The 27,551-nt window shown below is 47.2% G+C and overlaps 1 long non-coding RNA gene, 1 other non-coding gene and 1 pseudogene across 3 annotated transcripts in view; 1 reads left to right on the top strand and 2 right to left on the bottom strand.

The window, feature by feature from the left end:
- Window positions 1-4,416: 4,416 nt before the first annotated feature.
- Window positions 4,417-4,536, bottom strand: LOC141569887 (5S ribosomal RNA; annotated as a pseudogene).
- Window positions 4,537-14,167: 9,631 nt separating this feature from the next.
- LOC148755208 (uncharacterized) overlaps window positions 14,168-27,551 on the top strand; it is a 28,813-nt gene continuing 15,429 nt past the window's right edge. Inside the window, exon 1 of one of the 2 annotated variants that reach the window (XR_016018950.1) lies at window positions 14,168-14,359. This is a non-coding gene — a long non-coding RNA (uncharacterized LOC148755208). Of the gene's footprint in view, window positions 14,360-20,292; window positions 20,385-27,551 lie in introns of those variants that run through there. The other variant, XR_016018951.1, reaches the window with a different exon arrangement.
- Window positions 14,656-14,774, bottom strand: LOC148755209 (5S ribosomal RNA). The gene has a single exon (XR_016019120.1). It is a non-coding gene; the product is annotated as a 5S ribosomal RNA (ribosomal RNA).

Below are 27,551 nucleotides of genomic sequence, written 5' to 3'. Positions count from 1 at the left end.
TGTTAGCGTTACGCTAAAGGTTAGGGTTAGTGTTATTGTTAGGGTTAGTGATAGTTTAGGGGTAGGGTTAGGATTAGGTTTTCAGATAGGTTTAGGTGTGGGTTACCGTTAGGGTTATGGTAAGGGCTTAGTGTTAGAGTTAGTTTAGGGTTAAGTTTAAGGTTAGGTTTAGGATTAGGGTTTCGGCTATGTTAGGGTTATGGTTAGGGTTAGCGTTAGGCTTATGGTTAGGTTTAGGGTTTGGGAAAGGTTTATGGTTAGGGTTAGTGTTAGAGGTAGGGTTAGTTTAGAGTTCGGGTTAGGGTTAGGGTTAGGTTAAGGTTAGGTTTAGGGTTAGGTTTATGTTAGCTTTAGGGTTAGGTTTAGTGTTAATGTTAGTGTTAGGGTTAGGTTTAGGTTTAGGGTAAGGTTTAGGTTTAGAGTTAATTTTAGTGTTACGGTTAGTTTAGGGTTAGGGTTAGGGTTAATGTTTGGGTTAGGTTTAGGGGAGAGTTAGAGTTAGGGTTAGGGTTTATCGTTAGGTTTAGGTTACGGTTAATGTTAGCGTTAATTTAGGGTTAGGTTTAATTTAGGGTTTGGGTTAGAGTAAGGGTAGGGTTAAGGTTACGGTTAGGGTTAGTGTTAGGGTTTTGTTTAGGGTAAGGGTTAGTGTTAGTGTTAGGGTTAGGTTTAGGATTGATTTAGGGTAGGGTTATGGTTATGGTTAAGGTTAGAATTAGGGTTAGGTTAGGGTTGGGGTTAATTTAGGTTTAAGTTTAGGGTTAGGGTTATGTTAGCATTAGGGTAAATGTTAGCTTTATTTTTAATATTAGGGTTAGTGATAGTTTATGGTTAGGGTTAGAGTTAGTTATTAAGGTTATCGTTACATTACGGTTAGGGTTAAGGTTAGGTTAGGGTTATGTTTAGGTCAGGGTTATGGTTAAGTTAGGGTTATGGTTAAGGTTAGGGTTATGTTAGCATTACGCTAAATGTTAGGGTTACTTTTAATGTTTGGGTTAGGTATAGTTTAGGGTTAGGATTAGGGTTAGGGTTTGGTTTAGGGTTAGTTTAGATTTACGGTTAGAGTCAGGGTTAGGGTTTAAGGTTAAGTTTAGTTTAGGTTTAGGATTAAGGTTAGCGTTAGGTTTAGGGTTAGGGTTAGGTTAGAGTTAGGGTTAGGGTTAGGTTAGGGTTAGGGTTAAGGTTAGTTTTAGTAAAGGGTTAGGGTTAGATTTATGTTTGGGGTTAGGGTTAGAATTAGGGTTAGGGTTAGAGTTAGGATTATGTTAGTGTTATGGATAGGGTTAGGGTTAGTGTTAGGGTTAGGGATAGTGTTTTTGTTTATGGTTAGGTTAGGTTTATGGTTAGGGTTAGGGTTAGGGTAAGGGTTTAGGTTAGGGTAAGTTTTTGGTTTAGGGTTAGGTTTAGTGTTAGGCTTAGTGTTAGGTTTAGGTTAGGGTTCGTTTTAGGGTTAGGGTTAGGGTTATGTTTTCGTTAGGGTTAGCGTTAGGGTTACGGTGAGGTTTAATGTTAGGGTTAGGGTTTGGTTAGGGTTCGGATTTGGGTTAGGGTTAGGGTTTAGGGTTATGGTTAGTATTAGGGTTATGATTAGTTTAGGGTTCGGATTAGGGTTTGGCTTAGGTTTAGGCTTTAGTTTTAAGTTTAGGATTAATATTAGGTTTAGTTTAGGGTTATGGTTAGGATTAGGGTTGGGTCAGATTTAGGATTTTGCTTAGGGTTAGGATTAGGGTTAGGGTTAGGGTTATGTTAGCGACCACGGCTCGGTGTAGGGATCGGGCTGATGGCCTGCGGGACCTATGAGGACTAAGAAGAGGTTGTGGGGAGGGAGCCCTGGCCGATGGGCCTGGTGTGCACCCTGCGCTGCGAGCTTGTAGTGCCGTGCGGCTGACCCGCCACTGTCCAGGGGGACCTTATGCTGGCTGGGCAGCTGCAGAGGGGCAAGGGGTGGCAAGGGTTCGGAGGGAGCCACTTCGGGGTGGTGGGGCAAAAGGAGAGGCGAGCAAAAGCCTACAGGTATTCCCAGGCGGTCTCCCATCCAAGTAGTAACCAGGCCTGACCCTGCTTAGTTTCCAAGATCAGCCGAGATCTGGAGCTTTCAGGGTGGTATGGCGGTAGACGCTCGAGCCGGCTCCCGGCGCCCCAAGAGCCTGCTCCCGGCCTGCCTTCTAAGTGCGCGCTGTGCTCCTGGGCCGCTCGAGTGGCGAGCATGTCTGCCGGCGGGCCTCCTGCCAGCTCCCCGCCTCCTCCCGACGCCGCTGGCGTGGGCGACGGGCTACTCCTTGCCCGCAGCATGGCCCTTCGCGACCCCGTGGCCCCATGTGCCTCTGTCACTTCCTTGACTGTGACAGATATCTGGGCGCCCTGGCATCCTGGCCCCGAACAGCTTTTACCCCGCCTACCTACCCCAACCCCTCTCATCCCCACCCCCAGCCTCACAACCGCACACCCCCTTGCTGCTGTGCTGTCCCCACCACTCAGGGCCACCGAGGGGTTCGCAGCATCCTCTCAGTCCCTTCCGGCCCTAGGCACGTGCAACCCTGGCCCTGGCCCTGGCCGGCCCCACCCACTGGCCCAAAGCCAGTGAGAGCCACCCGCGCCACCAGGGTGCAGCAGCTCCAGTCTGCCGCCACCCTTCGTCACAAGCCTTCCGTCTGGGCCCTCGCCCCTCGTCAGCGACTGGCGTCCCGCCCGATCTCTGGTCCCTTCACTGGCTACACATCACCTCTCCTGACTCAGGGAGGTGAGAGAGAGTATGAGAGAAGGCCAGAGATGGAGCAGGAGAGAGGCAAAGAGAGACAGACGGGGACTGTGGGGACAGACTCCCAGAGAGCAGTTGCCAGGCTCTGGTCCTCGCGTGGAGGGGTGCTGCCTCGGGTGGAGCATGGTCATCAGCTGTGACCGCTTGGCCATCAGCTGTTGCCAGTTGGTCATTGAGCTGCGGTGGCCAAGCTAGGAAGCGCGGATGGTGGACTGCAAATTGCAGAGGGGAACGGATTGCAGTTGGCCAGCTTGGTGGGTCGACGGCCGGTGTGTCGGTTGGTTGGCAGAGAGGCGGCCGGCAGGTTGGGGATCGGGCGGCTCCGGCTTGCCGTGTCTCCGAGCCAACCGCCTGTGAGAAATGGTGCTATGAGCCCCCTATCCATGGCTCCATTGGTGTTCCTTCTTGGCCTCGCCATATCCTGCGTTCTTGTGCGGGCAGAGGGACTAGAGTCCCCGTAGGACAGGGACCGACAGACAGAACGGGAGGAGGAGTAAGAGGGAAAGAGATGAAAATATACATGTATATGTACATGTATGTATCTAGACATACAGAGAGACATGGACAGAACAGAGAAAGAGGGGACTGGCACGCGGGGAGAGAGCTCCTGAGTGAGAGCCAGAGCCCAACAGGCACATCACAGAGCCAGACAGACATGGGGTGGGGGAGGGTGGGAGGGAAACACAGGCGGGAACACGGACTGGGACAGACTCACTGAGGCTGTGTTGAAGTGGCGGCTTCTCCACCAGAGTGTTGTCGTGCCCGGGGCTGGGCTCCATTAAGGAGGCAGTGCCCGGGCGTTGGCAGTCACCCTTGAAGCCCCCAGGGCGGGCCGCCAGGGTCTCCAGAGGGCCAGTGGGCTCCGAGCCCCGCCCAGGGACACGCCCACGGGAGGACAGTGGCAGCCCCCGGGCACCCTGGTTGTGAGGGTTGTGTGCCTGCGTGCCTGCTCTTCCCCATGTGGTGGTCTCTCCTGGAGTCACGGGAGTGCTGTGTGTTGGGGTGCTGCTCCCTCCGTCCCCTGGTTGGTCCCGGCTCTTTGTGCCCTTTGTGTTGGGGCCACTGCCGCCGGCGGGAAGGGTGGGCTCCTGGCTCTTGTGGGAGAGGGGAGGGGGCGCGCGGGGGTGTGGGGCGAGGTGCCTGCCAGCGGAGACAGAGGCCTCCAGTGGGGCGGGGAGGGTGGGCGTCCCGTTTGCACGGAGGACACGCAGATCCTGTGTCTCGGGGCCCAGGGGCAGGCGCAGGGATGGGCGTCCCCTGCGCATGGGCCGAGGTGCAGAGGACTAGCACGTCCTGGGATTGGAGAACGCCTGGTGGAGGACTGCGCCGGCCGGCAGCCCTGGGCTTGGGCTTTGGGGGCTGCGGCGGCGGCAACGTCGGGGAGAGGGAGGGAGCGCTGCGATGGCGGTGGCGGCAGTGGCTAGGCTAACTGCTGCAGGCTGACGGCCTGCCTCATTGAAGAGGACTAAGAAGAGTGTGCGGAGGGGAGCCCTCGCCGATGGGCCTGGTGTGCACCCGTGGCTGCGAGCTTGTAGTGCCGGGCGGCTGACCCTCCGCTGGCCAGGGGTACTTTCGGCTGGCTGGGCAGCTGCAGAGGGGCAAGTGGTGGCAGGGGTTCGGAGGGAGCCACGCTGGGACGGCGAAGCAAAAGGAGAGGCGAGCAGAAGCCTACAGGTATTCCCAGGCGGTCTCCCATCCAAGTACTAACCAGGACCCTCCCTGCTTAGCTTCCGAGATCAGAGGAGATCGGGCGCGTTCAGGGTGGTATGGCCGTAGACGCTGGGACCCGGCTCCCGGCGCCGCAAGAGGCTGTTCCCGGCCTGCCTCGTGAGCGCGCGCCCTGCAGCTGATCCACTCGCTAGGCAAGCATCTCACTGCTGGCTGGCTCCGCCAACGCCGCGCCTCCCTCCTGCTCCCCGCCTCCTCCAGACGACTCTGGCGTGGGCGGTGTGCTGCTCCTGGGCGAACACTGTCCCTTTCCTCACCCTCATCCTGACCATTATACCAACATTTTGCTTCCCTCACGGTTACCGTGGTCAAACACTGTTCCGAACCTAAATGTATACCTGGCAACAGCCAAACACGGTTCCATCCCTCATCTTCAACTAAACCAACATAGGAACCTTTTCCATACCCTCGCGGTAACCTTGGCTCTAACACACTTCCGACCCTAAACTTACACTTGGTTGTTATCCGAATCCGTACCTTGTCCAAACCATCACGCTCACTTTATCTAACACGTCAACACTGTCCCCAACTTCGGGCTAACCGAGGCCCTAACACTGAACCGAAATTTAATGTATACCTGGCTGCAGGCAGTAGCTGAAACATGTCCCATCCCTCAGCCTCACACTAACTGACATTCAATCCTTTCCCATAACCTCCCGCTAACCGTGGCCCTAAGAGTCTTCCGAGCCAAAACGTGCACCTGGCTGTAAGCAGAACCTGAACCCTGTCCCATCACTCACACTCACCCTAACCAACATACCAACCTTTAACTTCCCTTACGCTGACCAAGCTTCAAATACTGTTCCGAACCTACTTGGTTGTTATCCGAAACTCTACACTGTCCAAACCCTCACCGTCACTTTAACACACCAACCCTGTTCACCCTCGGGCTAATCAAGTTCCTAACCCTCACCCTAACCTTAATGTATACCTGGATACAGGCAGTAGCCGAACATTCTCCCATCCTTCAGATTGACACTAAGCAAATGCAATCATTTTCCATACCCCCCAGCTAATCGTGGCCCTAACAGTGTTCCTAGCTTAGACGTACACCTGGCTGTAAGCAAAAGGCGTACCCTGTCCCATTTCTCACCCTCACCCTAACCATCATACCAACCTTTTACTTCCCTCACGGTTACCGTGGCTCAAACACTGTTCCGAACCTAAATGTATACCTGGTTGTAGGCAACATCCAAACAAGGTTCCATTCCTCACCCTCAACTAAACCAACATATGAACCTTTCCCTACCCTCGCGGTAACCGTGGCTCTAACACAGTTCCGACCCTAAACATATATTTGGCTGTTATCCAAACTATTGTACACTCTCTGAACACTCATCCTCACTTTAACTAACAAGTCAACACTATCCCCAACTTCGGGCTAACCGAGGCCCTAACACTGAACCGAAAATTAATGTACACTTGGCTGCAGGCAGTAGCCGAACTCTGTCTCATCCCTCAGACTAACACTAAGCAAAATGCAACCCTTTCCCATACCCTCCAGCTAACAGTAGCCCTAACATAGTTCCGAGCCCAAACGTACACCTGGCTCCAAGCAGAACCCAAACCCTGTCCCATCCCTCACCCTCCCCATAACCAATATACAAACCTTTAGTTTCCCTCGCAGTGACCGTGGCTCAAACACTGTTCCGACCGTAAATGTATACCTGGCTGTAGGCAACAGCTGAACATGGTTCCATCCCTCACCCTCAACTTAACCAACATACCAACCTTTTCCCTATCCTTGCGGTAACCGTGGCTCTAACACTCTTCTGACCCTAAACGTATACTTGGCTGTTATCCAAACCCCTACCCTGTCCAACCTTCACCCTCACTTTAACTCACACACCAACCCTGTCTCACCCTCAGCCTAACCAACATACCAAACTTTAACTTCCCTCGCGCTGACCAAGGTTGAAACATTGTTCCGAACATAAATGTATACCTGGCTGTAGGCAACAGCCGAAAACCTTTCCATCAATCAGCCTCAATTTAAGCAACATACCAACCTTTTCCCTACCCTCGCGGTAACCGTGGCTCTAACACTCTTCCAAACCTAAACGTATACTTGGCTGTTATCCGAAACCGTACCTTGTCCGAACACTCACCCTCATTTTAACTAACACACCAACCCTGTCTCACCCTCCGGCTAACCGACCCTAACACTGACCGGAACCTTCATGTATACCTGGCTGCAGGCAGTAACCGAACCCTGACCCATCCCAAAGATTGACACTAACCAATATACAATCCTTTCCCATACCCTCCAGCTCACTGTGGCCATAACAGTGTTCCAAGCCTAAACGTACACCTGGCTGTAAGCAGAAGCCGAACACTGTCCCATTCCTCACCCTCACCCTAACAATCATACCAACCTTATCTTCCCTCGCAGTTACCATGGCTCAAACTCTGTTCCAAACCTAAATGTATACCTGGCTGTAGGCAATAGCCGAACATGGTTGCATCCCTGTTATAGAAAAAGAACAGAGAATAGCCCAATTGTTATTAATTCCATATATCAAAATAGGTCAGGTTAAACAAAATAAACCTAGGGGAGAACATGGTATCAGCTCATCAGATGCTTATTGGGTTCAAGCAATAAATCATCAAAGACCAGAAATGACTCTCACTGTTAATGGCCACTCTTTTATAGGTCTTTTAGATACGGGAGCTGATGTATCTGTTATAACTGCTCAACAATGGCCGGCACATTGGCCAAAACATCAAACCATAACTCAATTACAAGGAATAGGAATGTCACAATCACCAGAACAAAGTAGTGATAATTTAAATTGGAAAGATCAGGAGGGACATCGAGGGACTTTTCAACCGTATATTGTAGCAGGATTACCTGTTAATTTATGGGGGAGAGACATCATGAGTAAGATGGGAGTGTATTTGTATAGTTCTAATCAACAGGTCACTAATATGATGTCTGACCAAGGCTTCCTCCCTGAAAATGGACTGGGAACAAACAATCAAGGAAGAAGGTCACCTATTGTCCCATCTCCTTTACCCCTTAGATCAGGACTAGGATATGTTTAGCTGGGGTCGCTGAGTGTCCTGTACCCTATGCTGACGCCATCACTTGGACAAGTGATGCCCAGTATGGGTAGATCAGTGGCCCCAAATCAGCAGAAAAGATTCAAGCTGCCAAGCTGCTAGTACAGGAGCAACTTGAAAAAGGACACATTGTTCCCTCTAATTCTCCCTGGAATTCTCCCATATTTGTTATCAAGAAAAAATCTGGTCAGTGGAGATTGTTACAGGATTTACAAAAAATCAACGAAACCATGGAATTAATGGGAGCTTTACAGCCAGGCTTACCCTGCCCTGCAGCCATACCAAAAAACACATATAAAATTGTTTTGGATTTAAAAGATTGTTTTTATACCATACCTTTAAATCCTAATGATTGCCCTAGATTTGCATTCAATGTTCCTTCTGTTAATTTACAAGAACCTTTTAAGAGATATCATTGGCTAGTGCTACCTCAGGGAATGGCTAATAGCCCTACATTATGTCAAAAATTTGTATCAGCTGCAATAGAACCTACCCGAAGGGCATTTCCAGATATTTACATCATCCACTACATGGATGACATACTCCTTGCCCACTCATGTGAAACAAAGTTGCTTACTGCTTTTGCTCATTTACAGAAAAAACTCCTCAATTATGGGCTGGTTATAGCCCCAGAAAAAATTCAGCAAGTGCCTCCTTACTCTTATCTGGGATATTGTTTAATGCCTCAGGCCATTGTGCCTCAAAAAATACAAATCCGGGGAGATTGTTTAAAAACATTAAATGATTTTCAAAAGCTACTGGGAGACATTAATTGGATTAGACCTCAGTTGCGGTTGACAACCGGAGATTTGCAACCTTTGTTTAAAATGTTACGAGGGGAAGCCGATCCTACTTCTCCCCGCGAGATGACTAAAGAGGGATTAAAGGCTTTAGATAAAGTAGAAACCGCCATAAATGAACAACAAATATTATATGTAGATTATACCCAACCCTGGGAGGCATACATTTTACCCAACAACCTCACCCCAACAACAGTTATTTGGCAAAAAGGACCCCTAAGATGGATCCATCTCCCTGTTTCTCCTGTGAAAGTGTTAAATCCGTATCATGAAGCTATAGCGCTGTTAGTTCAGCTATGTCGGGGAGAATCAATTGAATATTTTGGAAGAGAGCCACAAACCATTACAGTTCCCTTTACTATGCAGCAAATAGAATGGCTGTTTCAACATTCTAACACTTGGGGCATTGCACTTGCTAATTTTTCAGGAAAAATTGGTACACATCACCCAAACAACAAATTACTGCATTTTGCTATGACACATGCCTTTATATTTCCTAAGATTGTTCAGCAACAACCCATTAAAAATGCTGTTCTTGTTTTTACTGATGGCTCCTCTAATGGAAGAGCTACCTATGTTATTGGTGATCAACCACATGTAATTTCATCACCTCCAGCATCAGCTCAAGTAATTGAATTACGGGTTGTCAGTGCTGTATTTCAAACCTTACACTCAGTTCCTTTTAACTTGTATACTGATAGCTACTATGTAGCTCAATCAGTAGATAAATTTGAAACTATGGCGTCCATTAAAATTCAAAATAATGAAATTCAGGGGCTGTTCATTCAAATCCAAACTCTTATCAGACAACGTACAAATCCTTGCTTTATCGGACACATTCGGGCCCATTCCGGGCTACCTGGCCCCCTCACTGAAGGCAATACCACAGCAGATCAGCTCACAAAATTGGTGGCCCTAACTAACGTTGAATTGGCTGAACAATCACACAAGTTATACCACCAAAACAGTCGGAGTCTACAAAGACAATTCCAGCTTACAAAAGAAACAGCCAGACAAATTGTAAAACAATGCCCGATCTGTCCTGTACATCACTCTGTGCCACATTTAGGGGTTAACCCTCGGGGTATCACGCCCAATCAATTATGGCAGATGGACGTTACACACGTCCCTAGTTTTGGGAAATTACAATATGTACATGTCACTATAGATACCTTCTCTGGATTTCTCATGGCTACGGCCCAGACAGGAGAAGCCACGAAACATATTATTAATCACTGCTTGCATTGCTTCTCTGCTATGGGCCTTCCAGAAATAATTAAAACAGATAATGGTACTGGATATACCAGTAAAGGTTTTCAACACTTCTCTCAATTTAACATCACACACAAAACAGGTATTCCTTATAATCCACAAGGACAAGGAATTGTTGAACGTGCTCATAGAATGCTAAAAGCCCAACTAAAAAATAAAAATAAAAAAGGGGGAGACCTACCCTGTCTCTCCACATACTATCTTAAATCATACTTTATTTATTTTAAATTTTTTAAATTTGGATGCACGGGGCAGATCTGCCGCAGATCGCTTGTGGCATCCCACTACTCAACATGATTACGCATATGTAAAGTGGAGGGACCCTCTTGACATTAACTGGCATGGGCCAGATCCAGTCCTCATATGGGGACGAGGACATGTTTGTGTTTATTCACAGGATAGTGGAGGAGCACGGTGGCTGCCGGAAAGGCTGGTGCGTTCTGCTGCAGATCTTACTTGGAGTCTTGACGGTCCTGACCTCAGCTGATGGAACCACGTATTGGGCTTACATCCCTGATCCCCCGCTCTTGCATCCCACCATATGGGAAGGACCCCAGACTGTAGATCCTTGTGAAAAAGAGAAGCGCACAAGCAGCAAAACTGCATTATGCAGAGACTGTTACATCGAACCCTGGAGGTATTCCCATCCCAGGGTTTAATAGATCCTGCATAGACTGGTCCGGGGTACCCCGGACAATTGGGAATAGTTGCAGGCCTATGGTGGGCTGATTCCTATCCCCAACATCATAGTTGGAAAATAGCAGGAGCATTAGATGCCGTGGAATTGGCAGCTATTAGACAAGAAAATGTTACTGCCTGTGTCAGACCCCCACATGTACTTTTGATAGGCAATGTCACCATTCATGTTATAGGTAACTCTCAGTTCAATGTTTCTTGTATAAACTGTAAACTTAGTAGTTGTGTCACATGGCTCCCCAAAAAACAGAGAGTCATGGTATTACATCAACCTTCCTTTGTGATGTTACCTGTTAACATGTCTGAAGAATGGTATTCTGACAAAGGATATCAAGTAATAGTAAAGTTAGAAGCGGCTCTTTCAAGACCAATTCGAGCCGCAGGGCTTATTATAGCTGGGATAACTGTTTTAATTGTGCTCATAGCCTCCTGTGTAACGGCGGCAGTTTCTCTATCCCAGACTGTTAAAACAGCTGCTTATGTAAACTCATTGTCTAAAAATGTATCCACTGCTTTAGGTACGCAAGAACTCATAGATCAAAAATTAAGCGCCAAAATCGATGCCTTATACGAGATGATATTTTGGATGGGTGAGGAGGTACAAGCCCTAAAAATTAAGACAAGGTTATCTTGTCATGCAGAGTACACTTGGATCTGTGTGACGGCAAAACAATATAATCAATCTGAGACACCTTGGGATAAGGTGAAAAAACACTTATTAGGCATTTGGCATCATGAAAACGTTACTCTTGACCTTATCCAATTTCATAAAGAGGTCTTGACACTGCAAGAGACCTCTCCTTTAAATACTGATATAGCTGAGACGCTCAACAAGCTTGTCTCTAGCTTTTACAATGTATTTCCATCGTACTCTTCAATGCACCCCTTGTAATTCCGCTTGTTGTGATCCTCCTGATACTATGTTTCCTCCCCTGCATCACAAAAGCTGTGATCGGGACAGTCACAGATATTTATGGAGAAATACACAAAATAAGGCTCCACATGGCTAATAAACCAAAAGCCACTGCCCCTGTCTAACCCCAAAGGAGATCGGTAGCCAATGACGGGTAATGATCAGTAAGCGTATTGACAACCTAAGACAGGAGTCCATCGCTTTGATGATCGATATCCAATGATGGGTAAGTGAGAATGTCTGTACTGACTACCTAAGCCAGACACGAGCTCAAAAAAATAAAAAAGGGGGATATGTAGGGAGCTGGAGCATTAAGGGTTAAGAAAATGTAACTTCAAGCAGAGGTTGGGAGGATCGCTGAGGGGCACTCCGATAAGCATAGAGAACAAACAGACACCAGCTGTTCTGGGGATGAGGAATTATCAAAAAGATAAAGACAGTCAGGGTCAAACTTTGAAAAAACATAACTAATCTGTACGTGCTGCCTCAGCCACTCTATGTAACCTTCTTGTTTCTGTGTGTATAAAAGAAAGCTGGAAAATAAAACAGGTGCAGCAATCTAATTAGAACTGCTCGCCCTCCCGATCCCATCTTTGTCTCTTGTGTTTTTTTTTCTCAATCCTCACTCCCCACTTCAGGAACCGTTCGTCTCGTCGGCAGCTCCGACAAGGCAGTAGCCGAACCATGTCCCATCCCTCAGCCTCACACTAACCAACATACAATCCTTTCCCATAACCTCCCGGTAATCGTGGCCTTAACTGTCTTTCGAGCCTAAACGTACACCTGGCTGTAAGCAGAACTCGAACCCTGTCCCATCCCTCACCCTCAGCCTAACCAGCATACCAACCTATAACTTCACTCGCGCTGACAAATGTTCAAACCCTATTCCGAACCTAAATGTATACCTGGCTGTAGGCAACAGCCAAACACGTTTCCATCACTCACCCTCAACTTAACCAAAATAACAACCTTTTCCCCATGCAAGTACTAACCAGACCAGACCCTGCTTAGCTTCCGAGATCAGACGAGATCGGGCTCGTTAAGGGTGGTATGGCCGAAGACGCTGGGACCCGGCTCCCGTCGCCCAAGAGCCAATACCCGGCCTGCCTCGTGAGCGCGCGCCATGCTACTTGGCCACTCGGGTAGCGAGCATCTCCCCGCTGACCGGCTCCGCCACCAGCGAGCCTCCCGCCTGCTCCCCGCATCCTCTGGATGCTGCTGGCGTAGGCAATGGGCTACTCCTGGCCCGCACGAAGCCAGGCCCCTTCGCGCCACCCATGGCTCCATGGGCCTCTGTCACTTCCCTGACGGTGACATAAGTCTGGGCGCCCTGGCATCCTGGGACTCCCCAGGCCCCGAACGGCTTTCACCCCGCCCCCCACCCCAACCCTGCTCACCCCCACCCCCAGTCCCACCACCGCAGACCCGACTGGCTGCTGTGCGGTACCCCGCTCAGGGCAACCGAGGGGGTTGCTGGGTCCTCTCCGTCCTCTCTGTCCCCAGGCACGTGCAACCCTGGCCCTGGCCCTGGCCGGCCCCACCCACTAGCCCAAAGCCTCGGGGAGCCACCCGCGCCACCAGGGTGCAGCAGCTCCAGTCTGCCGCCACCCTTCGTTACACAGCCTTCTGGCTGGGCCCTCGCCCCTCCTCAGCAACCAGCGTCCCGCCCGATCTCCGGTCCCTTCACTGGCTACACATCACCTCTCCTGACCCAGGGAGGTGAGAGAGAGGATGAGAGAAGGCCAGAGACGGAGCAAGAGAGAGGCGGAGACAGACAGATGGGGACTGTGGGGACAGAGTCCCAGAGAGCCGTTTCCAGACTCTGGGTCTCGCGTGGAGGGGTGCTGCCTCGGGTGGTGCATGGTCGTCAGCTGTGACTGCTTGGCTTTCAGCTGTTGCCAGTTGGCTATGGGCCACCGGTACAGCTGCGGTGGCCAAGCTAGGAAGCTCGGATGGTGGACTGCAAATTGCAGAGGGGCGCGGACTGCAGTTGGCCAGCTTGGTGGGTCAGTCGGTTGGTGGGTCGGTTGGTTGGCAGAGATGCGGCCGGCAGGTTGGGCATCGTGCGGCTCCGGATTGCTGTGTCTCCGAGCCAGCCACCCGTGAGAAATGGTGCTATGAGCCCCCTATCCATGGCTCCGTTGGCATTCCTTCTTGGCCTCGCCACATCCTGCGTTCTTGTGCGGGCAGAGGGACTAGAGTCCCCGCAGGACAGGGACCGACAGACAGAACGGGAGGAGGAGTAGGAGGGAAAGAGATGGAAATATGCACATATATGTACATGTATGTATCTAGACATACAGAGAGACATGGACAGAGACAGAGAAAGAGGCGGCTGGCACGCGGGGAGAGAGCTCCTGAGCGAGAGCCAGAGCCCAACAGGCACGTCACAGAGTCAGACAGACAGGGAGTGGGAGTTGAGGGGGAGGGAGGGAGGGACACACCGGCTGGGACACAGACTGCGACAGACGCACTGAGGCTGTGTTGAGGTGGCAGCTTCTCCACCGGAGTGTGGTCGTGCCCGGGGCTGGGCTCCGCTAAGGAGGCAGTGCCCAGGCGTTGGCAGTCACCCTTGAAGCCCCCGGGGTGGGCCGCCAGGGTCTCCGGAGTGCCGGTGGGCTCCGAGCCCCGCCCAGGGACCCGCCCGCGGGAGGAGAGTGGCAGCCCCCAGGCACCCTCGTTGTGAGGGTTGTGTGCCTGCGTGCCTGCTCTTCCCCTTGTGGTGGTCTCTCCTGGAGTCTGAGGGCCCGCGGTGTGTTGGGGTGCTGCTCCCTCCGTCCCCTGGTTTGTCCCAGCTCTTTTTCCCCTGTGTGTCGGGGCCACCGCGGCTGGTGGGAACGGAGGGCTACTGGCTCTTGTGGGAGACGGGAGGGGGCGCGCAGGGGTATGGGGTGAGGTGCCTGCCAGTGGAGACAGAGGCCTCCAGTGGGGCGGGGCGGGTGGGCGTTTCGTTTGCCCGAGGACACGCTGATCCTTTGTCTCAGGGCCCATGGGCAGGCACAGGGATGGTCGTCCCCTGGGCTCGGGTCGAGGTGCAAAGGACCTGCACGTCCTGAGATGGAGAAAGCCTGGTGGAGGCCTGCGCCAACAGGCAGCCATGGGCTTTAGCATTGGCGGCTGCGGCAGCAGGTGCGGGGAGTGGGAGGGAGCGCGGAGATGGCGGCGGTGGCGACCAGGGCTCAGAGAAGGGCTGCGGGCTGTCGGCCTGCGGGAGCGAAGAGGACTGAGAAGAGGGTGTGGGGGGGGGAGCTGGGGCTGACGGGCCTGGCGTGCGGCCCAGGCTGTGAGCTTGTAGTGCCGGGCGGCTGACCCGCCACTGGCCAGGAGGACCTTCGGCTGGCTGGGCGGCTGCAGAGTCGCAAGGTGCGGCAGGTGTTCGGAGGGAGGCACGCCAGGGCAGCCGCGCAAAAGGAGAGGCGAGCAAAAGCCTACAGCACCCGGTATTCCCAGGTGGTCGCCCATCCAAGTACCAACCAGGCCCGACCCTGCTTAGCTTCCGAGATCAGACGAGATCGGGCGCATTCAGGGTGCTTTGGCCGTAGACGCTGGGATCTGGCTCCCGGCGCCCCAAGAGCCTGCACCCGGCCTGCCCATTGAGCGTGCGCCATACAGCTGGGCCGCCCGGGTGGCGAGCATCTCCCTGCTGGCCGGCTTTGCGAGCGCCGCGCCTCCTGCCTGCTCCCCGCCTCCTCCGGACACCTCTGGCATGGGCGGGGTGCTACTCCTGGCCCACAACGAGGCCCCTTCACGCCATCTGTGGCTCCACGGGACTCTGCCACTTCCCTGATGGTGACAGAAGTCATGGAACTCTGGCATCCTCAGACTCCCCAGGCCCCGACCGGCATACACCCCGCCCATCTACCGCCACCAGGCCCACTCCCAACAGCACCCCCAACGCTGGTGGAGGCCTGCCCCAGCAGGCAGCCCTGTGCTTGGGAGTTGTGGGAGGAGCCGGCGGCGGCGGCGGCGGGAGAGGGCGGGGCTGGCGGGGGAGGCAGGGAGCCCTGTGGCTGGAGCTGGAGGGGGTGCGGCAATGGCGGTGGCGGCAGTGGCGGGGGCGGGGCGGGGGCGAGGGCAGCGCTGGAGGCGGGAATGGGGAGTGCGGCAATGGCGGCTGCGGCGGTGTGAGCGGGGGAGAGGGCGGCGCTGGCGGTGGCGGCGGGGAGCGCGTTGTAGGGAACTGAAGGGAGTGCTGTGATGGCGGCGGCAGCAGCGGCGGCGGCGGGTGTGGGGAGCAGGAGGGAGCGCGGAGATAGCGGCGACGGCGGCAGCGACCGAGGCGCGGTGAACAGCTGCGGGCCTACTGCCCCAGGAGCCTAGAGGACTAAGAAGAGGGTGCGGGGGTGTCGTGCGGGAGACCCTGCTCGCTCCACCATTTGTCGTGCGGGGCGGCCTGCGGGGTCTCTGGTCCTGCTCCCCACATAAGAATGCAGTATATGGTGAGGCCTAAAAGGAACACCCACGGAGCCATAGGTAGGGGCGTCTTACCACTATGCTCTCACTGGAGGCTGGGTTCATCGGATGTGCGACCTGCCGTCCGCCTTTCCGCCAACCGACCGACCGACGACTCTCCTCCACTCTCCTCGACTCTCTTCCGCTCTCTCAGCTCTCAACATCCCCTAGGGTGGCCATGGCAGTTGTAACTTCATGGATCCGTCGCCCTACATACGGTGTAAGAATAGCAACCAAGGATCCAAAAGCACTCGCAGGTGCAGTATCTAAAACCAGATCTCTCATGCTGGCAGTAAAAAGATCGTCATCTGGGCCATGCATGTTGAGGTTAAAAATAGCATGTCTCATACCCATTTCACGGATTATTTGTGTAAGTTCTGTATATGACTGCCATTGACTCACAGTGTCTGGCAACTCACCAGCCTGTTCCCATACGGTGCGTACTGCAGCCGTGAGCCATGCCATTAGAGAATGGTTGCCCTGGTTGTTGGCCAACCTATGGCAGTTTTGTAATCTTTGTCGCAGGGACGGATGCACTGTCACGAAGGCTAGCTTTTCCATCTCGCCTGGGGAGCAGAGAATGCTGTCTGCTCCCTCATCCCATAAACATAATAGCCAAGCCGAGACTGGCTCTCCAGGGCGCTGTCTGTACCGCCTCCCCAGCTCCTGCAACTCAGTGGGAGTATATGGGGTGTAGGTTGTGAACTCAGTCACAGCTGGGTTGCCGGCAGCAACGCCCCCAGGGCCCAAAGGTTGCTCACGTTTTACCCTTTGCTTCAAGATTGGCCGGGCTTGGGGGTTGGGAGCTACATTGTCTCCACTTGCTTCCTCCACCTCTGCCTCAGAGTCTCCATCTTGAGGCCCCTGTTCTAACAGGTGGACCCGGGCTTCCAGCGCTTCCAACCGGGACACCTGGTTCGGCACCCGGGCCATTTCATTAAGCCCATTTTCCGTGTTGAGACTCAAGGCCGTGAGGAACATCCAGCCCACGTGGCCGGCTGTAGCCTTCTCCTCCTCCGGCAACCGCTCAGCCAGAGCCTGCAGGGCCCTCTGCACAATGGCCGGAGAACCGTCCATGTCCTCCCACCTCCCCTTGGGGGTCCAACTCCTGAGAACAGTGGCCACCGGACATCATACACTGTGTGGGGGCCACATGTCCTCCTGCCCAGAGTCAAACGCCATTCCTACCTGGTTGGAATCTTGCTCACCGTGCCAGGTGTCTGAGTGGGTGGAGTCCTCCGCGGCAGATGTCCACAACTCTTGGAGCTTAAGGCCGCAGCAGATTACCAAAATGAATGCAATGCCGTCCATGGCCAAGAGGGTGATGTGCCAGCTGGAGGCTTGAGTCTTCCAGGCAGACAGCACCTCCCTTTCCAAGTGTCGCTCCTCATGGGCCTCCCGAAGCTGGGCTTTCACACGCACAAACTGCTCCACCATGCTTCGGTAGGTTTTGGCCGGCACCGTACCCTGCTCGCTGTGCCATTTGTCGTGCGCAAGACCCTGCTCGCTCCGCCTTTTGTCGTGCAGGAGACCCTCCTCGCTGCGCCATTTGTCGGTCGGTCGGTTGGCGGAAAGGCGGACGGCAGGTCGGCGTCCGGTGGGCCCAGCCTCCAGTGAGACCATTGTGGTATGACTCCCCTACCTATGGCTCCGTGGGTGTTCCTTTTAGGCCTAGCCACTTCCTGCTTTCTTATGTGAGGAGCGGGAGCAGAGACCCTGCAGGCCGCCCTGCGTGACAATGATGGTCACCCTGACATTACTGAGTAGAGTGCCCCTAAATTTGAAAGATAATTAGTAGGCAGAAAAGAGAGATTTTCACCTCTTTTTCTCTAAAGCTTCACGGAACCTGGTCCAGAAATGTCAGTGAATTCAAGGGGATGGTGGGTCTCTGTCAAATTAACTTTGTGACATCCCACAATATACCACAGCAATTAAAAAAATAAACCATTGTAGATGCACTTACAGTGCACCTCAGATGACTCTGAGCTTTTGAAAAATCGATTTTCTAGGATCATTTGGTGGTGTGGAAATTACGTGTATCAAGTTCTTCTGGTTCTCCAGTTCAAGGGCTCACCTCTTGCTTCCCAGGCATCAGCCACAGTTTGTTGGGCTGGAATCTGCCCTAACTCGCTCTGCAGACATAGATTATGGCTCTAATGGACTCATCAATTCCCTGCTGGGAAGGAACTGAAAAGCTAGTGAAAACTTATCCTTTTCAATCTTTTAAATGGCTTTTAGGTCTACGCTAATGCATTTTTGCATCCAAAGTTCATAATTTTTGGTTCAAGCACGTAATTCTTATTTTTTTACAATCTCAAGAGTCTTAGCATAAAATGCTACTTTCATCATTGTAGACCCAAAAGAAAAATACCTGTCAGTTTGAATTAAAGATAGTTTCCTTTTTTTCAATATGGTAAGAAAAACCTTGATTGCTTGGAAGCTAGACCTGTTATTCAGGTATTTGAAATATGTACACAGGAGGGTAAAAACAAACTATAGAATTACATGTTTAAACTATTTCTTACTCTAATTCTATGTAAGTGTATGAATAACATATTTGTTATAAATTACACTACAGATACACATCATAGAAAACGTACAGGAAGGTAGAGGGTGCAGTGACTAGTACAACACACAACATTCAGATAATTCTAGACTCATTTCTGTTCCTTATTGGCTGTGTGACCTTCACTGAGTCATTCAGTCTCTGAGTTTTACATTTCTTATCTGTGAGTGTGGATACTAATATTTGTCTCCCACACCCTACTGACTGATTTATACCCGGCATGATTCTAAAAGTAATATGCAGGAACCCCATGGCGTTACTTACATCAATACCTCATTTGGATCAGGAAATGATTTATAGTGACCAGTGAAAGGTATTTTAGTTATAGTTGAAAATATCACAAGTTGAATATCCATGATGAGAGCAGGGATACATCATCTGTATATCCCATTGTGTGGTCACCATCCAGAGTCAGTTCTCCATCACCTTATCTTGCACCCCTCAAAATGCAGGATATTAGTTCTTAAGACATTTCTGGTATCTTTGGATAGGTCTTCCTTCCTTCCTTTATAGAAAATCTTCCTTTATATTGACAACAATCTTGTTGTCACTTGTTTTGGTTCTCCCATGGACAACGTCCAGAATTAAGGTAACACTTCCCCCACACAAATGGTGTTTGTTCATTTAAACACAGTAACCCTGATCACTCATCTTTATTTTCTGAGATTCCTGCTGGCTTTTGAGTATTATCATTCTGGCAACTTTCCTCTGAATAGTTCTGCTTTACACACACTCTCTCAAGTATGTTGCTCAGAACTGAACATAGTACTACTACAGCTGTGCTGGGGCTACAGAAAGAACAAACAAGCCTGTGTTCTCTCTTGTTCTATTGTCTGTCCATTTCTATTACTGCAATTTAAGCTTTTATTGGCTTTTTCTAGTAGTTGTTTTAACAGGAGTGGAATAGGACAGAATTTATGTTATAAAAACATAATTACTGATATTGCGGAAGATAAAGTGAAGGGGAAAATGATCTGATGGAATTTTGACATATCTTAAACCTTATACTCTCAACAATTTGAGAAATAAGCAGTGATTTGGGGGAAAGACTGGGCATGGAAATGAGTCAGCTCTTATTCATTTGGAAGAATGGTGAACATGATTCAGAAGAAATAAAATCTTTGACAAAGTAACTTAAAATAAACAAACAAATAATCTAATATCTCACATAATTTCTGCAGGTCAGGGATATGAGAGAGGCTTAGCTGGAGGGATCTGGGTCAGGGTCTTTGTGAAGTTGCAGGAAAAATGTTGGCCAGAGCTTCAGTCATGGTAAGGCCTGACTGGGGTTGGAGAATCAATTTTGAAGAAGGATTAAGCACACATCTTTTAATTAGAGGCCTCAGTTTCTAATTGGATGTTGACAGAAGGCTTATTTCCTTAGTTTCTACCACATGGACAACTTCTAACAGTGGCACAGCTGGCCTTCACAAGAGATGAGGAAGAGAGAGAGAGGAGTGATAAATTTATCATTCAACAATGATAAATAAATGAGGATGACTTTATTCCAATAACACTTTATTTTTTAAAAAAAACAACCCATCCTGCTAGGTTTGGCCCGTGGGGCATAGTTTGTGACCGCTTCTCTGCTTGTATCCCAGTTCTTTGACTTGCTGATCTAGAGCTCTCTCAAAGAAGGAATTAAAGCAAAATGTACACAATTTGTAATAAGTGACCACAAGCTGGGGCCTGATGACCTTGGTTTCTTTCTCTGAACATTTACACACCCACCTCCAGCAATGCAGTCTAGCATTTTGCACATCGTTGATGCTGAGCTCACTGGTGGACAGAATCCATCTTTGCCTCTCTGGACAATGGACACGATTTCTGCTCATATTTCCTTTTGGAGCATCTATACTGTTTTCTGGAATTCATGTCAGCCATATGGTCTTTCATTTTAAATTCTTGTGGCACCCTGAATATGGTCTCCCTGAGGACTTGAAGTCATTGAGAGATGCTACATTCTCTCTTATAATCTCAGTTCTCATCATGGACATCAATTAACTTTTTTCAGTATTCTCCTTTCTCACCATCTCCCTCTCATATTTATATTCAAAGATGTGTTGGGTGAAGCTCTGTGTTCAGTTGATCATCCATCAGTATTCCACTCTTCTCAGCAGCACAGACAAGACTCAGGTAACACGTCCCCCACCAGTTACTGGCCCTTTCCTCTGCTCTCCTTAATAGCCCAGTTTTCTTCCTTCCTTCCTTCCTTTCCTTCTTTTTTTAAATTAAATTTTATTGGGATGACAATTGTTAGTAAAATTACATAGGTTTCAGGTGTACAATTCTGTATTACATCATCTATAAATCCCATTGTGTGTTCACCACCCAGAGTCCGTTCTCCTTCCATCATCATATATTTGATCCCCCTTACCCTCATCTCCCGCCCCCCACCCCCCTTACCTCTGATAACCACTAAACTATTGTCTGTGTCTATGAGTTTTTGTTTCTCATTTGTTTGTCTTGTTCTTTTGTTGCTTTTGGTTTATATACCACATATCAGTGAAATCATATGGTTCTCTGATTTTTCTGTCTGACTTATTTCGCTTAGCATTATACTCTCAAGATCCATCCATGTTGTCAGAAATGTTGCTATTTCTTCTCTACTTACCACTAAATAGTATTCCATTGTGTATATATACCACAACTTCTTTATCCATTCATCTATCGAAGGACATTTTGGTTGTTTCCATGTCTTGGCCACCGTAAACAAAGTTGCACTGAACATTGGAGCACACGTGACTTTATGGATGAATGTTTTCAGATATTTTGGGTAGATACCCAGGAGAGGGATTGCTGGGTCATAAGATAATTCTATTCAAAAATTTTTGAGGAACCTCCACACTGCCTTCCATAGCAGCTGCACCAGTCTGCATTCCCACCAACAGTGTATGAGGGTTCCTTTTTCTCTACAGCCTCTCCAACACTTGTTACTATTTGTCTTGTTGATGGTAGCCATTCTAACTGGGGTGAGGTGATATCTCATTGTGGTTTTCATTTACATTTCTCTGATAATTAGTGATGCTGAACATTTTTTCATATGTCTGTTTGCCATTTGTATGTCCTCTTTGGAGAAATGCCTCTTCAGTTCCTCTGCCCGTTTTTCAATTGGGTTGTTTTTTTGTTGTTGTTGTTAAGTTGCAGGAGTTCCTTGTTTATTTTGCTTATTAGCCCCTTATCGGAGGTGCTGTTTGCAAAAACTTTTCTCCCATTCAGTTGGTTGCCTCTTTGTCGATGGTTTCCTTTGCTGTGCAGAAGCTTTTAACTTTCATATAGTCCCATTTGTTTATTTTAGCTTTTACTTCCATTGCCTTTGGAGTCAAATTCATAAAATGCTCTTTGAACCCAAGGTCAGTAAGTTTAGTACCTATGTTTTCTTCTCTGCAGTTTATTGTGTCAGGTCTTATGCTTAAGTCTTTGATCCATTTTGAATTAATTTTGGTACATGGTGACAGATAGCAGTCCAGTTTCATTCTTTTGCATGTGGCTTTCCAATTTTCCCAGCACCAATTATTGAAGAGGCTGTCTTTCCTCAATTGTATGTTTTTAGCTTCTGTGTCAAAAATTATCTTTCCATATTTATGTGGTTTTATTTCTGGGTTCTCAATTCTATTCCATTGGTCTATGTGTCTGTTTATTTCTGGGTTCTGAATTCTATTCCATTGGTCTATGCTGTTTTGATTATTGTAGCCCTGTAGTACAAGCTAAAGTCAGGAATTGTGATACCTCCGTTATTGTTCTTTTTTCATAAGATTGCTTTGGCTATTCGGGGTCTTTTGTGGTTCCAAACAAATCTGATGATTTTTTGTTCTATTTCTTTAAAAAATGCCATTGGGATTTTGATGGGGATTGCATTAAATCTGTATACTGCTTTGGGTAATATGGCCATTTTAACTATGTTGATTCTTCCAATCCATGAGCACGGAATGTCTTTCCATTTCTTTGTGTCTTCTTCAATTTCTTTCAAAAATGTCTTATAGTTTTCAGCATATAGGTCTTTCACATCCTTGGTTAAGTTTATTCCTAGGTATTTTATTCTTTTTGCTGCAATTGCAAAAGGAATTGTTTTTTGTATATCTTTTTCTGAGATTTCATTGTTAGTATATAGGTAAGCGATGGACTTTTGCACGTTGGTTTTGTAGCCAGCAACTTTATTGTATTCGTTGATTGTTTCTAATAGCTTTTTGGTGGAGTCTTTAGGGTTTTCTATATATAGCATCATGTCATCTGCAAAGAGTGATAATTTAACTTCTTCATTCCCAATTTGGATGCCTTTTATTTCTTTCTCTTGCCTGATTGCTCTGGCGAGGAATTCCAAAACTATGTTGAAAAGCAGAGGTGATAGGGGACAGCCCTGTCATGTTCCTGAATGTAGAGCAAAAGTCTTCAGTTTTTCACCTTAATTATGAGATTAGCTGAGGGTTTGTCATATATGGCCTTTATTATGTTAGTTTCCTTCTATACCCATTTTATTAAGTGTTTTAATCATAAATGGATGTTGTATCTTGTCAAATGCTTTTTCTGCATCAATTGATATAATCATATGATTTTTGTCCTTTATTTTGTTTATGTGATGTATCACATTGATGGATTTGCGTATGTTGAACCATCCTTGTGCCCCGGGGATGAACCCCACTTGGTCGTGATGAATACTCTTTTTAATGCATTGTTGTATTCGATTTGCTAGAATTTTGTTTAGGATTTTTGCATCTGTATTCATCAGCGATATTGGTCTGTAGTTTTCTTTTTTGTGTTGTCCTTACCAGGTTTTGGTATCAGGGTAATGTTAGCCTCCCTAAAAAATGAGTTAGGGAGTACTGTCTCTTCTTCAATTTTTTGGAAGAGTTTGAGCAGGATGGGTATTAGATACTCTTTGAAGGTTTGGTAGAATTCACTAATGAAGCCATCTGGTCCCCGATTTTTGCTTTTGGGAAGGTTTTGAATGACTGATTCAATTTCATTACTGGTGATCGGTCTATTTAGATTTTCCAGTTCTTCATGGTTCAGACTAGGAAGGCTATATGTTTCTAAGAACTTGTCCATTTCTTCTAGGTGATTGAATTTGGTGGCATATAGTCAATCATAGTATTCTGGGATGATCCTTGTGTTTCTGTGGTGTCCATGATAACTTCCCCTTTTTCATTTCTGATTTTGTTAATTAGTGTCTTCTCTCTTTTTATCTTAGTGAGTCTAGCCAAGGCTTTGTCAATTTTGTTAATGTTTTCAAAGAACCAGCTCTTTGTCACATTAATTTTTCTATTGTCTTTTTGTACTCTATTTCATTTAGTTCTGCTCTGGTTTTTGTTATTTCCTTTCTTCTGCTGACCTTGGGTTTCATTTGTTCTTCTTTTTCTAGTTCTTTAAGGTGTAATATGAGGTTATTTATTTGGGAGTTTTCTTGTTTCTTGAGATAGGCCTGTAATGAGATAAGTTTCCCTCTTAAAACTGCTTTCGCTGTGTCCCAAAAATTTGGTAGGATGTATTTTTATTGTCATTTGTTTCTATGTATCTTTTGATCTCTCCTCTAATTTCTTCTTTGACCCAGTCGTTCTTTAAAAGTATGTTGTTTAATCTCCATGTATTTGTGTTTCTTCCTGCTTTCTCTTTGCAGTTGATATCCAATTTCAAAGCCTTGTGATCAGAGAATATGCTTGGTATGATTTCAATCTTCTTAAATTTGCTGAGGCTGATTTTATGTCCCAACGAATGGTCTATCCTTTAGAATGTTCCATGTACACTAGAAAAGAATGTATAGTCTGATCTTTTAGGATGAAGTGCTCTATAAATGCCAGTTATGTCCATTTCATCTAATGTGTCATTTAGGGCTGCTATTTTCTTATTTATTTTCTGTTTGCAAGATCTATCCATAGCTGTCAATGATGTATTTAAGTCCCCTAGTATAATTGTGTTTTGGTCAATTTCTCCCTTTAGTTCTGTTAGTAGTTGCTTGGTGTATTTCGGTGCTCCCTGATTGGGGGCATAAATATTGATGACTGTTATGTCTTCTTGTTGTACAGTCCCCTTCACCATTATGAAATGTCCATCTTTGTCTCTTGTTATCTTTTTCCCCTTGAAGTCTGTTTCTTCTGATATCATTATGGCTACACCTGATTTTCTCTGGGTACCATTTGCTTGAAATATCAATTTCCACCTTTTCACTTTGAGTCTATGCTTGTCCTTGTAGCTGAGATGTGTCTTTTGGAGACAGCATATGGTTGGGTTTAGTTTTTTGATCCAATCTGCTACTCTGTGCCTTTTTTTGGTGAGTTCAGTCCATTTACATTTAGGGTGATTATTGATATGTGAGGATTTCCTATCATTCTATCTTTAGTTTTCTGGTAAGGCTGTGTCTCCATTGTTTCTTTGACTTTTTGTTGTTGTCTATTATTTCTGTGTGGTGGTATTCTATGATTTTCCCCTCTGTTTCTTCTTTTATTACAGTATATATTTCAGTTCTGGATTTTTTTTTTGAGTGGTTACCCTTAAGTTTATGTAAAAGAAAGTTTGATATTTAGAGTATTCCGTTTTCTTCAGCACGCTTACTTTCTCCATTCCCATATTCCGGTTCAGGCCTTTACTCTCCTCCTTTTTATGTTTTTTTTGACACAAATTGTCACTGTTGATGCTGGTCGAATAGCCTCCTTTAGTATTTCTTGTAGTGCAGATCGTGTATTATAAAATCCCCTCAGCTTCTGTATGTCTGGAAAGGTCTTTATTACTCCTTCATATCTAAAGGATGTCTTTGCTGGATATATTATTCTTGGCTCATAAGTTCTCTCTTTCAATGGTTTGAATATTTGGTTCCACTCCCTTCTGGCTTGTAGAGTTTCTGCTGAAAAATCTGATGATAATCTAATGGGCTTTCCTTTGTAAGTTACCGTCTTCTTTTCTCTGGCTGCCTTGAGGATTCTTTCTTTGTCGTTGATTTTAGACAGCTTCAATACAATGTGCCTTGGAGAAGGCCTGTTGGGATTGAGGTAATTAGGTGTTATATGTGTGTCTTGGATTCGAGAGTCCATTTCTGTCCACAAGTTTGGGAAGTTCCCATCAACGATTTGTTTGAATATATTCTCTGTTCCCTTCTCTTTCTTCTCCTTCTGGTATGCCCATTATTCTTATATTGCTCTTTCTGATGGAGTCAGAAAGTTCTTGTAGAGTTCTTTCATTTCTTTGAAGTCTCAAGTCTCTTTCTTCTTCCATCCGTGTCATTTCCAGGTTTCTATCTTCGATGTCACTGATTCTTTCCTCCATCTGGTCAACTCTACTACCTAAGCTGGCTATTTCATTCTTAATTTCTTCTATTGAGTTCTTAATTTCCAGAAATTCTATTTGGTTTTTTTAAAAAATTTCAATCTCTTTCGTAAAATGCTCATGTGTTCTTTGATTGAGTTTCTGAGTTCATTTAACTGCCTATCTGTGTTTTCTTGTATCTCGTTGAGTTTTTTCAGAACTGCAATCTGTGGCGTGCCAGCCACCACGAGTCGATCAGTACCTGAAAAGGGGAGTGGGAATGAAAGAAGACACTCACACAATATGATGCGATCGATCGGACTCCAGTGATGCTGAAGCGTCGAGTTTATTCTGTCCCAAAATTTATACATTCTGTGGACGTGCAGTTTAACAATCACAAAAATGCATTACCTCATTAACAGTAAATCTTTAACTTTAGACACAGAAACTACGAAATCACTGAAACTACAAAAGATGATTATCCTATCAATTGCCCTGATAGGCATCAGCCTTCTGTGTCCGGGAACTGGCCGCTCCCACCACATTCCTGAGCAGCTTGCAAGCACCCTCCAGGTGCAGGCAGAGACAATTGCCTCAGGGGGAGGAAACAGGTTAAGCATAAACCGAGCCATTCTGTTAAGGCTCAGAGTTAGCTATAACCATGGCTCCCCACAGCAATCTTGAATTCTCTGTCATTTAAGTCACATATTTCTGTATCTTTAAGTGCCTTCTCTGGAGATTTTTCACTTTCTTTCTGAGCTATCTTGTTGCCTTGGTTATTCATGGCGATTACTGGTTTACTATTTCTCTTCCTAGACATCTACAGGAGTGACTTGTGCAACAGGTTGATAGAAAGCGGTCTTTCTTTTGTTTGCCAGTACTTGTTGGTAGAATGTTTTATTATTTCTCCAACTTCAACTTATTTTTCTTCTTCCACACGGTAATGCTATGTTTTCTCTGCACTATTCCAACTTCTCACACAATGGGGGGATTCCCTGGGAGACGGGCTTCTCCTCTGCTAATAGTTCATCTAGGTCACAGGGCTCAGTGTCCCGGTGGGTATGTGGAGAGCTTTTGATATTCCAAAGCTCTTCCAGCTCCAGATTCAGAGCCCGTGTGTTTCAGCAGTTCTGTTTACTCCTGTAGGTGACTTCGGTAGTGGGCCTCTTCATCTTGACTGTCTGCTGTACAGGGAGTCCTTGGTGAAGTTATTGTTGTTCGATTTGTTGTAAATTCCAGGGGAGCTTTACAGAGGCTCACCTCACGCTGCCATTTTGATGACGTCTCCCGAGCTCCAGTTTTGATAGGAGAGTCTATGCTTTTCCTTCACAGCATTTCGTTTTTCTTTCCATAATTTTCTACTAACTAGGAAGTCCAAAAATTAAGAATTACATTTACACATACATTGGAGAAAAGACAGCCTCTTCAATAAATGGTGCTGGATGAATTGGATAGCCACATGCAAAAGAATGAAACTTGACTGCTATCTGTCACCATGTACCAAAATTAATTCAAAATGGATCAAAGACTTAAGCATAAGACCTGACACACATTTATACATAAAGACACGTATGCTCCAATGTTCATTGCAGCTTTGTTTATGGTGGCCAAGACATGGAAACAACCAAGATGTCTTTTGATAGATGAATGGATTAAGAAGTTGTGGTATATATACATAATGTAATACTATTTGGTGGTAAGAAAAGATGATACAGGAACATTTGTGACAACATGGATGGATCTTGAGAGTATGATGCTAAGCGAAATAAGTCAGACAGAAAAAGCAGAGAACCATATGATTTCACTGATATGAGGTATATAAACCAAAAACAACAAAAGAACAAGACAAACAAATGAGAAACAAAAACTCATAGACACAGACAATAGTTTAGTGGTTACCAGCGGGTAAGGGGGATCAAATATATGGTGATGGAAGGAGAACTGACTCTGGGTGGTGAACACCAATGGGATTTATAGATGATGTAATACAGAATTGTACATCTGAAATCTATGTAATTTTACTAACAATTTTCACCCCAATAATTTTTTAAAAATGCCTTGCTGAAGACT

Source organism: Rhinolophus sinicus, chromosome 15, assembly GCF_057876585.1.
Source record: "Rhinolophus sinicus isolate RSI-liver-muscle chromosome 15, RSI-T2T, whole genome shotgun sequence".
NCBI classification, from domain to species: Eukaryota; Metazoa; Chordata; class Mammalia; order Chiroptera; family Rhinolophidae; genus Rhinolophus; species Rhinolophus sinicus.
This window is presented reverse-complemented; position numbering and strand designations above follow the sequence as displayed.